A 12,569-nucleotide genomic window follows, 5' to 3' on the forward strand; every position below is an offset into this window, starting at 1 on the left:
TTATATATATATATATATATATATATATATATATATATATATATATATATATATATATATATATATATACTGGTAAAGATTGGTATTTTATAAAAATAACATATATATGATATACATATATCAATGACAGATAAAGGATAATTACGTATATATATATATATATATATATATATATATATATATATATATATATATATATATATATATATATATATACACAGTGTATTGTATTGTTCAATATATATATGTGTTTATATATATATATATATATATATATATATATATATATAAAATAAATATATATAATATAAATATATATTATATATATATAAATATATTTATATATTATATATATATATATATATATATATATATATATATATACTGGTAAAGATTGGTATTTTATAAAAATAACATATATATGATATACATATATCAATGACAGATAAAGGATAATTACGCAGTATATATATGAATTATGTGTATGAATATGATAATATGTATAGATAGCAATATAGTAGTTTGCTTAACTAATAGTGTTATTTGACTGTACTTACAAGTATGCACTTGTTCAGCACACCATTTTATGCTCATATGTAGATGAAGCTATTGTTAACGTTATTATTTCCATGTTATGAGCACTAAACCTAAGAGCCACAAAGCCACTTGACATGGAGAGTGGATGGCGTGGCTGAGGAGGCAATAAAACAGCCCCAAGGCAGCGAAAGTGGCATGAACTCTATCAGGAGGTAAATTACAAAAACATACCAAGTATATCTCAGGGAAAATCAAACAACTTAATACATTTCAAAAGTATTCTTAATACAGTTGTAGGTATGATGTAAGTGCACTCTATGATATTATCACATTTGTCTTATTGTGTCACCTTCTGGTCACAGTCCTGTACAACAGCAAAACAACGAGCAGGGAATTGAGCTGGAAATGAGCAGTGTGCTATATCTGGTGCACTACCTTTATTACGCACTGTCCCTGTTGTAAAACAAATAAATGAAGTGAAATGTGCATTTCATGTATGCTTGTGACATCCGTGTCATTCAGCTGTCATTCAGGGGAGGAATGGATCGGTTGGCACAATATCTTGGAGAGTGTGCTGACCTTGTGGATCGGCCCTGCCTCTTCCTAGTGGTCTGCCAGGAGCCCCCGGAGCCCATCCACATCCCCACCAGTTGCTGCCTGCTGTCCGTGTACGGCAGGGACATCCTCTCCCGCATGGACCATATTAAGGCCAGCCTCACCTCCACATTTGGTTCCATCTTAAAGATGGACTACAACTACAATAAAAGTGGTTCATTCAAGTAACTACGACTGTGTGAGTGGCCCCCAAAGTACTGTACAACACATGCAAGAAATGTGGGCAGTTTAGGACAGCAGGGACTGGACACAGCCAGTACAAGAGAATGGTATACTGCCCCTCTGTAGAGGCTGTTTCAAAGGAGCAGTGGTTGGAGGACATAAAAAAAGTAAAAGAAATAGTGGTTTACCCCCCTACCAGAACCATACACACTGGGTTAGTGTCCCTCTGTCCCCTACCAGAACCATAGACACTGGGCTAGTGTCCCTCTGTCTCCTACCAGAACCATAGACACTGGGCTAGTGTCCCTCTGTCCCCTACCAGAGGCATGGACACTGGGCTAGTGTCCCTCTGTCCCCTACCAGAGGCATGGACACTGGGCTAGTGTCCCTCTGTCTCCTACCAGAACCATAGACACTGGGCTAGTGTCCCTCTGTCCCCTACCAGAGGCATGGACACTGGACACTTATTTATGTGTCTAGTTGTATAGCTGTGTATACTTGTCACTATTTGATGAAGGTTGTAACATTAATGTTATGTTGAAACTCATTTAGAGAGGTGTTGATTCAATGTTATGGTCATTTGAAGGTTGTAGTTTGTGGAGTGGTTCAATTCTTATATTATATGTCAGTTATAATATTGTTATTATAATGTATTAATATTATTATATTGTTATATTGCCATGTTTTACTGAGAAGTGTTTTAATATTTAGTTATGTGATTGAAAATAAAAGTTTGGCTCATTCAAGTAACTAGTAACTGTCCAATGATCGGATGAGAAAGTACAATATTTAGTGTCCCAGAGCCCAAGGTGACTTCTTCAAGTGATTTGTTCTGGTTCACCTTTTTCAAAGCCAAATACAAGAGAATTACAATTTTAATATCAATACTGTCTCTGCACATGCATATTTGTATGGTTATATTTGAAGTATTTACACACAGCGAGGTACAAACCACGGTGAGCTTCAATACAAGTCCATAAGAATCCAAACACATTGCACAAGTCTTCTCCATTATGCAATGTTTTATTCAACAAAGATGTGCTTGCCTTTATCAGGTTGGTGTCTGAGGCCACTTCTGGTTTCCTTATAGTATTAATCAGGCATGACGAGGAGTAAGTATGCAAAATAACATCATCATCCTGTATGTTTGGTATCTATGGTGATCTACCAGTCACATGACTGGAATGGACTGTGTATAAGTAAACTTGAAACAGCCTCAGACACCACCCTGATGAAACCAAAACAATTATTATTCAAGGGAACACGGCAAAAACTATCCCTGACCAAAATATTTAATTAATGCACTTGTAAGAATCTACATATGGATAGGGAAGTATATAATATTGACTAGCAAAGTTGTATTTAATAATAATGTATTGACAGTTAACTGCATTGCACAAGTTAATATCTTGAACGAATTCAAGTTTTAACGGGCAACACAAGCACTTTTATTGTCCATATTATAATCCTCAATCCTGCCGGAGTCGGGATTTGATCCGGCAATCTCGTGGATGTTTTTTCTTCCTCCAGAAATACATAAAAAACTACTTTTTATACTAATACTAGGGTATATAAAGACTTTTAAATGCCTCAGGAGTGAAAATGGGCGGTTACAGAATTGTGTTTTCCCCTCTTTTCTCCCCCCCCCCCCCCCATAAACAGACCATCTTCTGTATCGTTTGTCTGTAAAATACTGCTCTTGTCTTCCAGCAGATGGAGACAAAGAAGATTGTGAAATAGCAACAAAAGAGGACAAAGTTTCCTGCATTAAAATCTGCCTGAAACACACACTGGATTATTGGTCTCAAATCTTATCAGTGAAGTTGATTTTATGTACCTCTCACCTTATTTCTGCCTACAGTAATATAACATTTATTTTTCTATATACCATATACATTATTTAGTAATCTAAATCTGTATAGTGGTTTGTCTGAGTGTGTGTTGAATGATCTTTGAGCACATTCAACAGAGTCTATATCCTCAATACTTACACATTGAGTTTCAATACACATGTATAAACACACACACACACACACACACACACACACACACACACACACACACACACACACACACACACACACACACACAAACAAACAAACACATGCAGTTTTACTCTCTCTGTGTATTGACCTTTGACTTTGCACTCGTGTTTAAGGCCTGTGTGTTAATCTGTCCTGTCAGTATGAGTTAGGGCTCTATCTTTTGAACACTAGAGACCATTAGGGCTATCAAGAGGAATACCAACATGTGTTGTGTGTGTGAGAGAGAGAGAAACAGAGACAGAAAGGAAGAAGATCATCTGAGATGCAATCTGCCCTCTTATATTGTGCCTGTTTGACCCTGGATGAGCATGAGCATATATGAGCAATAACTTGCTATACGAATGAGGTTGCGTCACTGGATAGTGTAATGTAAGTCTAAAAAAAGGTTAATGGCATGGTTCATAAAGTTCCAAGTGTTCACATCGTGAAACCATGAATTAGAGGATAACTATTCTTTCTTACAATGAAAACTACCGTCTTCAAAATCTCATCAGGAAAAATGTAGGCTTGATATATGCCTGGCAAAAAGTTACTGGATTTGTACGACAGTTTTATTGCAGATATATGAGTATTAGTTTATGAGTTGCCCGACATTTTTCGATTAGTATCGTTCAGGTTTTCCATTTTATGTCCTATTGTTCTATGATCTGTCAGTAGGTGGCAGTAGTTAACCATGATCTAAAGTTGCTGTTCTGACTCATAAAGCAAACTGTTGCTGAAAAGAAATAAAATACCCGGAGTATGATGATGTTTTATGTTCACAATTTGCTAAATGATATTAAAACAAAGTATGTACTATGTACTGGGTTTTTCCTTCGTAGTGGTTAACTAGCTGTTCTCCAGCCTAATCCGTTCAGTATTTATATTGGTCACAATTAAGAAAAACAATGTTATGTATTTGTGTAAAACAATTACTTTCAGCCCCAACATTTATCTGATTTTTAAAACTCCCACATATAGATATCCGTATTGGCAGACATTGAGGCCTACTCAGTCTCCATCATTGTTATCTTACATGATAGAAAGGCTCTTTGTAGAGACTCCACCAAGATAGCCTGCTGTCAGCCACTTTAGTGGTCTCGATCTTCCTAGTAATATACACACACGACACAACTTGGACAGGTCCAACACATAAAGTGTGTGTGGCAGTCAGTGGGTGATGTGAATTTGCAAAATGAAGTTTGTGAAATGTCCATAAACTCAAGCAGATGAGCAGCTTGTGTATCATAATGCGTGTAGCAAACAGTTACTCACAAATGTAGTGTGCACACATGCACTCAGCTCTAGCCAAATATGGACTCAAAAGAAAAGGAAAACTTATGTTTTATTGAGTGAATAAGTGAGGATATAAAGCTTCCTCAACTGGGTTTTATTGCTCTGGAATACATTTATGATAACGCAGATGATAAATTACTTTTGAACACCTGATATTTTAACATTTGGAAATATGGAAATACATGTGAGGTATAGGCATAAAGTAAATACACTGAAATATATGATTTTGACTTTGTATGTTGTTTTATTGAAGGTAATGTAGGTAAATATAATGCAAACCAATAATCAAGTATTGTAATATATATATTATTTTAGTGAAACTTACAATGTTGAAATTTTTTTTTTAATCATTTGGCTTTTTGTGTATTTAAATAAGAGCAAGGATAAACATTTGTAACACACTTTAATGCAATGCAACTGACTGAACAAACTAGAGTTTACGCTCAACGACTTTCCCTCACAGTTTGACAATGCCAGTATGTATTCCAGATCTTTTGTTTTAGATTGCAGAAATTCAAATTTGTGTATGTCTATCTATTTAACAAACAAGAAATTGGGCAAACATTTGTTTTTTTTAGTGATCGTTAATAGAACTCACAGTTCTCAAGAATATTTGTATTCCTATTAATAGTGCTGTCCTCAACTAAAGAAATTCTTAGTCAATTTACAATCTAAAGGATTTTGTCGACTAATTGATTAGTTGAATGAATCAACAGATCTGTAAAACTGTATTTTCTAACTAAGAATCATGCAAAAGCACTACTTTAATTATCTTGTTTACCAGACTGTTTGGAAATATTATTCATGAAAACTAATTGACTAAAGAAATCTTAGTGGACTAAGACCATAACAACAGATTAGTCGACATCGATTAAAAGGGAACAGTCCTACGTATTAATAACTGCTGAGTATATCAATGTTGTGTTACAAGAAAGATCCACGTCTTTGTATTAAGGCTTCTGTTAAATGGCAAGCGTTCACATTCTAAAAGCACTTCTAATTAGTGTTTTGTTAAATGCAGGTGCACTGAAGAGGTCAGTTAATTAAGGATACACTGTATGAAAAGAAATGGTTTTAATATCAAACGCAAATGTAACAGGAGCTTAATATAGTAATAGTTAGACAGTAAGTGTCACATTTCTGAAATTCACTTTCCAAGTTCTAATTCTACAGCATTAAATTATATTTCAATCTAGTTTTTAGAGCTTTTAAACACTTTTGGCTACCATTATACATGTGTGAGAACAAAGGGAAGCAAAGAGTGTGATTGTATGCATTTCACAATCATCCTTCTTCTTAGAGTCTTCCCACCATTTCTCTCTATATCGCTTTTTCCCTCTTTTTAATACACTAACCAGAATCTTCACTTCTTTAATCCCCTTCCATGTGTCACCCAAATCATCTCTTTCTCCTCTGCTTCTCCTATCTACACTCTCCTTCAACCCCCTTCACCTTCCTCTTGGCTCCCTCCGACTTCCCAGCTGGCCTCTTGTGAAACATCCCAGTGGGTAAGTTCAGAAGCATGTATCCCAGGGCTCATGGACCGCTCGATGTTCGCCAGAAGGGCGTTGCACCCTGCCAGTAGTTGGGTCCAACATGCGTCATTCAGGGAGAAGGTGGAGTTTGACAGGTGAACAAAAAAGATAAATGTTCCCGATAAAAAAAGATGAAATAAAAGTTCAGAACAAAGGAAACAATGTTTTATAGATGCATAGATGGATGGATGGGTGTGGATTTGGGTGGAGACTTTTCCCACGGGGATAAAGATGGACCGACCACCAGCAGGATCACACAGCGGAACTAACCGAGAATGTCAATCCCACCACAGAGACTATCAACACAATTTACTGGCTGAGAGGGAGAACGAGAGAGAAGGTGATTTGATAGACTTTGCTTTTAATCTATGATATGGTAGCCATCTTCTTAACAGGAATAGACAGCAGGCTACTTTGAAGACAAACTTATTCCCCCTACCACACATGCTAAACATTGAAACTTGTCTAACATTCTGCCTGTGTTTGTGTTTGTTTTCTTCTCATAAAAGCAGTGGCCAGCTCTCCTGTAATCCCTCCATCACACATTCCCTAACACTCTCAAATGCACACACACACACTCACACACACACACACACACACACACACACACACACACACACACACACACACACACACACACACACACACACACACACACACACACACACACACACACACAACCTCTACGACCCTGGCTGGCCAGAGGCTAACTCGTAAACAGATCGGGCCACACGACGGGGTGTTTATCCCTCATAGCGAGAGGGAAAGCTGCACATAATGCTGTTTGTGCATGTAGGTGTAAGTGTGTCAAGCACTTAAACTGTAGCTAGTTTTACTCCCTCTGGGCTGTTTGTTGTTTACAGTGAGAGACACTGACAAGAGAGTCAGACTTCACTATGTAAACTCAGCGTGAAGGTAGAGGCTTTATTCTAAGTTGTTCCCACACTCGGCATTAGTAGTTTAACTAGACAAACTAAAGGATCATCATACCTCATTAAGAATCCTACACCGGACTGTGTTCAAAAATGACCTAAAGAAGCTCAAACCAAAACCTTAAACAACAGCATTGGACAATTGAATTACTCCCACATTTCCTGTTGCATTGTGATGTCTTTGGGGCGAATGCTGTACTGTACCAATGAGCTGCCAGTCCAGAGGAGTTGGATTTATTGAGGTTTCCAGGTCAAGTGGGGATCAAGGCTGATTCTGAGGCTGATTAGAGCCACTGCAACGATAGGGTCAAGAGAGACAGATCTAAGGAGGGTGAAAGTTATCACTCTACCACTTGTGGCACCAACATATATGGCATATTATATCCATCACTGTCATGTGAGTATTGCATTTAGAACAATCAATAAAAAAAACAAAGACTGTCTTGGTGCAAGGCCTTGTAATTGAGACTGATTTGCCAGCAGAGTTGCACAAGCGGTGAAGTATGACTTTTCTCTTCCATTAGCCATGATGGAGCAGAGTCTGCCAGGTCAGGGCCATTCATCTACATTATAATGTCATGATGAGATTGCTCCAACTGCAGGGGAGAAAAAACAGGCTCGAAGTTCAACTCCCAGGGTGACAAGACATCATAGTATGCACAAAGGCTGCACATTTGAGTCATGCTCTCCTAAAACTGTTAAGCCCACGATGAACTGTGAAATGTGACGGCTATGGCAAACTATATGATTGAAGCTTTTTTTTTCTTGGACAGAGAGAGAGCATTAATGATATTGTTTCTCACACATCAATGCTCAAGCTACCATGGACAATCCCTCTAACCTGCTGTATAGCTTACTGGATGAACACAGGAGCATCTTTAGCAACAGACTGATACACTAAGGTGCACAACTAAATGCCACAGGAGATGCTTCCTCTTCGTGGCCACAAGTCTGTACACTTCTGTCCTATTGCTGGACAGTGACAAGGATCATCATCACTTACACCTCAAACGCAATCCACCATCGTTAACTTACTTTTTTTGCTTCCAATGTAATACACCTTTCAATAACGCTCATACTGTTTTCTTTTACTGTCCTTCTTCTTTTCCATTTAATAGTAATATTGTAACATACAATACAAAAAAAAGGCATCATGTGCGCTCTAGATTTTGAATGCAAGAGTAGAATTTTCACAAATCGCATATCGTTTTTTAATGTGGCCAAATTAAATGATTAAATCTGCTCCCTCCCACAGACACGCCAACTCACAAAGTGTGCCACTATTTTGCCATTACTGAACACATTTAAAACACAGCATGCTAATACGTGTGTGCCCACCAGCAATATGGGGAATCTGGCATTAAGTAAGGGTAAATTTGTTTTATCTGGAGCATTAACAGAGTCCTTAACTCCATTATGTTGTTTCTCTGGGGGCCAGTTAAACAGTCGGACCTGCGCAGCCTGAGTAGGAACCCACTGAGGGGAGGAGATGGCTATCGGGAGCCACAGGGCAGATGGGAGGACTGTTTTTATCAATGCACATGCTGTAATGGGGTCTTCCTGTGAGGGGGCCTGAGGAGTTTCTTTTGACAGAGCTTTCATGTGTTATTTTGCTGTGTTGTGCGTGTTGTGTGATCAGAGAAAGTCACTGTGGGCCATTAGGCCTCCGCACGCATGCATACTAGCACACATCTGGATATGCTTCTCCTCAAACAGTCATACCTACATACAGTCTGGCAGTCCATGTGACCTTTTAATACCATCTAAGCACTTTTAGATAAGGCCAGTTAGACCTTTCAGCTGGTATATACCACCACCAGTGAGTGACCGGCATATGTATACACACACACACACACACACACACACACACACACACACACACACACACACACACACACACATACACACCAACACACCTGTTAATGTCATGTCACACTGCTTGCACGCTATTATGTCCATGATTTCCCATAGATGAAAAATCTATGTGCTCAATCTTGTCAAATATCTGCGGAAGATTGTCTAAGAATATTAAGCAAGAAATCGCTTTATAGCTGATGTACGGTCAGCTGAAGCAGCCTTTGAGACGGTTTGATGTTCAAGTTTGGTTGACATATCTATAAAGATTTTACAGCTGTGTTTAGGAGATACCTTGTCTGTGAGGCCTGGAGGCTTAACTTAGAGATGTATCAGCTGATCAGAGTTAACTCTGTACAGGTGAGACATCCCCACACTCGCATCTCTTCTTAAAAAGAAAGTTAAGAAGAGGCAGAGATTGGGAGAAAGAGCGAGAGTTAGGCTAAGTTGGCCAGTGAAAAGAAACAAATGTCAGGATTCAGAAATCACCTGGCCAGCTGTGATTTATACAGGAGTTAGGTTTAGATTATGGTCTGAGGTCCGCTGAGGGGGCGAGGGGGTCTAATTCACACCAGCCTCCAGTGAAAGTAGCAGTTAGCAGCTCTGCAGTCTGTTACCTGTCATGTGTGTCTGTCAGCTGCACTTGGTGGTTTCATGCAGCGATTTCAACAAGCTGTCTGTGGTGGGGAACCACGTCCATCAGACAAGGGCTGTATTTGGGTGGCGGTAAGTTTCTCACTTGCCAGTGGCTCGAGGAAATAGCATACCAGCATAGAATGTCTTCGACATAGTAATCCAGGATACTACTGTATAATATGGATATTGGCTTATGTTATCCACCACAATATTATGAAGGAGATATTAGGCAAACCATAGAAAATGAAATGTATTCAGAAGCCTGATGTACGTTAGGGGGGGATATTGATACAACACAGTGTCCGGATATTTTGCGTGGCAATATTGTATCATTACACGGAGGCCAAGTATTGATATCTTATTATATAAATCATTAATTTTGCAAATACAAATGAAACATTTTCATAACAACAGTTTTTTAGTCCACTAGACGGTGCTGACTTTTTTTCTGATGAGGTCAGCGGGATTGGCTGCAAATTGATCGTAACAAAGATGGAGACAGAAATCAGAAATGCACCGAAAACTTTATCTTATTCGACAAAACAGATGTTAACATCTGCATAATTTGCAGTTGAAAAAGCTAATAAATCACAATTACTCCAGGGCTCTGATGTGTCCACTGTAGGTGGCCTATGTCTCTGTTCCAGAAGAGTGTGAAGACCAACCTTGTAAACGAGAAGTTTGATTCACACTTGTTTGTCCCAGTTCTCAAACACTCTCTAAGCGACCCGCTGGGACAGCTGACATGATTATGTATTTCTCGATGTCTGTGATCCACGTTTTCGAGACTGGTGTTGTCAATGTGTATTACTTGAGGGGAAGCAGTGCTGTGTGGCGGCGGCTGATGGAGAACTTGTGTCTTCCTGATGATCAGGGCCAGTCCCAAATGCATAAAGAATGCTGCAGGTCTTCTTCTTAATGGGCAAAATGTGTTGCGCTAACAAAAAATAAACTTAATTTTCTTAGTATGACTTTCATTGGGGAAATGTTTGTGCCTCGTGGTGCAGTTTCAGAATAAAATCCTGAAGGGAATCATCCTTTGGTATTGAATCAGAAGTATTAGAATCAATACTTTCCCTGAAAGTACCATTTCAGTTTCTGTATACACAGAGTTGTCTGACCAAAGATATAGAGCAGTGTGAGAAGAGGGCTAAGGCAGAACAGGGCAGCCCACCCATTGCAGTCCAACATGCGGAGGGCAGATGTACAGGCGGGAGCACAGGGCTCCTTTCAGAGTACAAACGGTTGATAAGACCCAGCTGATGTTGCTGTTTTCTCCTCAGACCCATCCCTCTCGCTCTCTGGTCTCTCACTCATCTTTGTGGGCCGTTTTTGCTAATGCTCTCACACCGTTTCACCTATGACCTGGTGCCCATTCTTTTTTATATCTCTCCCCCCTCTTTTGTTCTGCTCAGAGCGAGAGTATGTGTGGCAGATCTCAGGGGAGCAGGTAAAGTATAAATCTAAAGTAGTTCAGACATCTCACAGTCTCTGGTTCCCATTTGGTCTGATGCCCTGCAATCAGTCACTCCTCTGCTCTCCTCCTTCCCTTTCTACCCTGTTCATTGTTCTCATTCTGGAGACGTCTACAAAAACCTTGTGAAATTCCTCGTCTTGAAAACTGAATTCATATCATGTGCTTCACAAACCACCACGTCCATATCAATGATATATTCTCTGATCATCTCTCCTTTGTGTTTTATTCTGCCTTGTACGCAGTAGTATTAAATTAATGTACAGTTTTAACATGAGAAAACTAAGTGTGTGTGTGTGTGTGTGTGTGTGTGTGTGTGTGTGTGTGTGTGTGTGTGTGTGTGTGTGTGTGTGTGTGTGTGTGTGTGGGGGAGTGTGTCTCCAGTCATATCAGCTTGATCAGTGAAACTGCCTAATGTGGACATGTGTTTTCCCTGCTAACAGTCTGCTACAGGGCACAAATGCCCACATACACACTGCACGAGCAAGCAAGCGTCTGTTTCAAATCCCACAGAGTGCAGGCCGATAAGGCAGTCCGCGGATAATAAAACATAAAATTTGTCACTCATGTAAGAGCATGTAAATTCTGTCGCAGTCTACCATTTGGGCCAAGAAATAGTCCAACACATAGCCCGAGAACATATAACAAGTTTTAAGTTTTAACTATTGGACTTTAGAGATGGATTTGCTTTATCTTTGGACAGATGTTAATTAATTGATTAGTCAATACACAAAAACAAAACTTTAAGTATTTCGATAATCAATTAATCGATTGGGGTGGTAATGGCCCAATGATGTAGTGGTACAGCTTCCAAATACAACACCAGATGGTGGGGAGTTCAACACCAGGGCTGCTACCCCTCAGCAAGGTACTTAACCCTGAGTTGCTCCAGGGATACTGTCCCAATACTGTTAGTTCACTGTAAGGATAAGAGCGTCTGCTAAATGGCCTGTAATATGAATGTTATCTTTTCTTGTTTGTCTTTTTTATGATAGTAAATTGAATATCTTTGTGTTTTGGATGCAAATGTCATCTTTGGCTCTGGGAAATTGTGATGTGCATTCTTCACCATTCTGACATTTTGCAGAATAAGACACTACATAGAATATTATCATTAAAGCTGTTTTTGTTTTAAACTGACAGGGATCATCCATTAGCAATGTTATATGTGAGTGAAAGAAGAAAGAGATGAATTGTTGTCAGGTGCATAAGGGTGCTGGGGTGGAGCTGGATGAACGAGTGAGGTTTTGGACGACGGTGGGGGTTGTGAAATGAAGAGGGCAGGATGCTCAAGTAGCCTGAGTGAGAGAGCTGTAGGAGAATGGAAAGACAGACGACCACCAAAGAGGACCTTGGAGTTGGATTAGAAGCACATGGTGAGATGTCCAGGCGCTGCAACATTTGTGTGTGAGGATCAGGGTTGGTGGGGAAGGTCAAACGTGCTTTAGGAGACTCGCAAGGAGGACAGTTTTGATATCTGCTACAGAAATTACAGGGATGGCTA

This window comes from Cottoperca gobio, chromosome 7, assembly GCF_900634415.1.
Source record: "Cottoperca gobio chromosome 7, fCotGob3.1, whole genome shotgun sequence".
In the NCBI taxonomy this organism is placed as follows: Eukaryota; Metazoa; Chordata; class Actinopteri; order Perciformes; family Bovichtidae; genus Cottoperca; species Cottoperca gobio.